The 2,976-nt window shown below is 40.3% G+C and overlaps 2 long non-coding RNA genes across 2 annotated transcripts; both read right to left on the bottom strand.

The window, feature by feature from the left end:
- Nucleotides 1-259: 259 nt before the first annotated feature.
- On the bottom strand, nucleotides 260-778 carry LOC121562022. The gene is made up of 3 exons (XR_006659925.1): nucleotides 711-778; nucleotides 489-577; nucleotides 260-396 (listed from the first exon to the last, which is right to left on the bottom strand). It is a non-coding gene; the product is annotated as an uncharacterized LOC121562022 (long non-coding RNA).
- Nucleotides 779-780: 2 nt separating this feature from the next.
- Nucleotides 781-2,409, bottom strand: LOC123487983. Its single transcript, XR_006659926.1, has 3 exons — nucleotides 2,324-2,409; nucleotides 1,484-1,565; nucleotides 781-837 (listed from the first exon to the last, which is right to left on the bottom strand). It is a non-coding gene; the product is annotated as an uncharacterized LOC123487983 (long non-coding RNA).
- Between the last annotated feature and the right edge of the window lie 567 nt (nucleotides 2,410-2,976).

The following is a 2,976-nucleotide window of genomic DNA, read 5'->3' on the forward strand; positions in this document are numbered from 1 at the left end:
AAAGCACAAAAATACCATAAGTCTGGCATAGGGCTCTGGTCATGTAGGGAATAGAACCATTTGCCTTCCATCCTATCTCGTAAAGGCTTCTTGTGTAAGATCGTACTTGTTGTACGTTGTAGCAAAAAATATGTTGTCTTCTAAAGTTAATGTAAAGGGTTCATTTAAAAGACTGACACTCCTTCCTCCATTTCCCAGAAATGGACCGGTTCATATAAATTGTACAGCATATCAAACCAACAATAAATAAAGCCAATCATTAAAAGTTTAAATTCTCTCAGGATTTCTTCATTTATTTATTTGTATGGAATGGGAAGCAGTTCCTGTAGGACAGTAAAGAAACTGTCAAAGTATTTTTAACGTCTTCGTTCCAACGCCATTCATCTACGAGCAAATCTACAATTACAGACAAAACAAACATTAACAACATTCAGAACCAGCTGCAAATAATTAACATTTAGTGAATGAGAGAGAATGTGTGTGTTTACCAGGGTGGCACAGATGGTGTTAGCAGTGCCTGGTGGAGTCTCAGTACCCCTGATCTTCTGTCCATTACAGGTCACACACCAACAGGAACCTACCAGAAATGGACATGTTAAAAACCTGTTGCGTATACAATATTGACATAATCACAAATGTTAGTGTAATACAAATTCAATTATCAAATTCAACTAAATTGGATAATTTAGTTTGTGTATGAGTGTGGTAACCTGTAGATCCTGAACATTGCTCAGGGGTGTATTGTCCATCGTTGTACAAGTTGGGATGTAGGTTCCAGGCGGCTGTTTTTCTTGGAATCTCTTAAATGCTCACAGCGGGTCTTGGGTCGCATACCACCTGCAACATGATGTGGACATAACATAGTTGGAGAATGTATGGACGTATACATGGACATAATATCCTTTGCTGGACATACATTCTGGAAGCTTGGGATGTCAATCTCAAGGGACTTCCTGGCTAAATATTGAAATTCCGCTACTTGTTTAAAAGCCCAGTGCAGTCAAAATTCAGTTTTGCATCATATTGTACAACAGCTGATGAAACTAAGACTGTAAAAGTGGGGTAAATTATATCAGTGTTATTTCCTGATAGTTGGTTGACAATCCAATCATGCATCCATCCAGTTGAAGGACCAAACCTTTCATATCAGAATACCTCAACACTCCAGCATCTAGACACCAATATACATCTCTGGAACTAGAGGAGTGGAAGGTAACCGAAAGGTTGCTAGTTTGAATCCCTCAGCTGACAAGTTTAAATATCTGTCTATTTGCCCTTGAGCAAACCACAACCTTAATTTCTCCAGTGTCACGGTTTGATAATGGCTTGTGTCCCAGGGAGAATTGGATATGCAAAGAAACATTTTTTTCAATTCACACCTACAAATTAATACACACTTGTACTTGCGTGAAATAGGACAGATAATGTTTATGGTTTTTAAATTAAAATGTTGGTGAGTAAGTGTGAGGTATGTCACTCTTACCTATCGGAATAAAGGCATCTCCCAGAGCCAAAGCCATGCTGACAAGCAGAATGATGGTCAATATCGCCATGGTGATAGTCTTCTGAGACAGAGAGAGAGATAGAAAGAGAGAGAAAGAGAGATTAGTTGACCATTAGAATCAGCTGTGATTGTACTGTAATACTTCAAATCAGTGGAATGGCTGGGGGTACCAGAGGAGAGGTTAAGGAAACCCTGTGTTAGGTACATAACCTACTGTATGCCTGGAGGTACCAGAGGAGAGGTTAAGGAAACCCTGTGTTAGGTACATAACCTACTGTATGGCTGGAGGTACCAGAGGAGAGGTTAAGGAAACCCTGTGGTAGGTACATTACCTACTGTATGGCTGGAGGTACCAGAGGAGAGGTTAAGGAAACCCTGTGTTAGGTACATAACCTATGCAACTGCTAAGGCAGCATTTTCCAAACTCGTTTTTTTCAAACAGCATTTTCCAAACTCGGAGTGCAGTGTTCCCCTAACCTTTCCTCAAGTACCCTCAGCCATTCTACCTATCAGATGTATTCCGGTAATATCACATTAGATTTTACCAATGAAGGGCTAAGGAATACCAGGTATCATCTTTCACCACATACAATAGATATAACCTAGTACACAGGAATATGTATGCTTTCCAAATGTTACCTTATTCCCTATGTAGTGCACTACCTTTGACCAGGGTCCCCAGTACACTACATAGGGAATAGCCCAAGGCCACAAAGGTAATATGGGCCCTGGTCAAAAGAAGCACACTACAAAAGGAAAAGGGTGCTATTTGGGATGCAGACAGATACAGTTTTAAATGCACAGATGTTAAGATCTCACCTTCACAAATCTTCAGTTGTATTTTAACTTCTTCAGATATCTTCAAAGGTCTTCACTGGGTCTCTCTCTCTCTCTCTCTCTCTGTCCTGCCTGTGAGTTGAGTTCTACCTCTCCCTCCTCTCCCTTTTAAGGACCAGTCCAGTCAGACCCCTCCCTCTCTCTCTTTCTGTCCAGCCCAACACCTGCTGGACCTGTCCGATAGCTACCTGTTTGACAGGGTTGGGTTCAATTCAAAGTGAAGGTAGTATTTTATATTTTAAAATGGAACAACTTAAGCTGCAGACACCGCCACCTAGGATTTTAGACTAATGAGTTGCGGTAAAGTGTGTATACAGGCTATAGGAATGAACCATCTCTAACCAATAACATCTACTGGTAAAGTGTGTATACAGGCTATAGGAATGAACCATCTCTAAACAATAACATCTACTGGTAAAGTGTGTATACAGGCTATAGGAATGAACCATCTCTAACCAATAACATCTACTGGTAAAGTGTGTATACAGGCTATAGGAATGAACCATCTCTAACCAATAACATCTCCCTGGTAAAGTGTGTATACAGGCTATAGGGATGAACCATCTCTAACCAATAACATCTACTAGTAAGTGTGTATACAGGCTATAGGAATGAACCATCTCTCACCAATAACA

The sequence above is a fragment of the Coregonus clupeaformis genome, unplaced genomic scaffold (genome assembly GCF_020615455.1).
Source record: "Coregonus clupeaformis isolate EN_2021a unplaced genomic scaffold, ASM2061545v1 scaf1958, whole genome shotgun sequence".
Classification (NCBI taxonomy): Eukaryota; Metazoa; Chordata; class Actinopteri; order Salmoniformes; family Salmonidae; genus Coregonus; species Coregonus clupeaformis.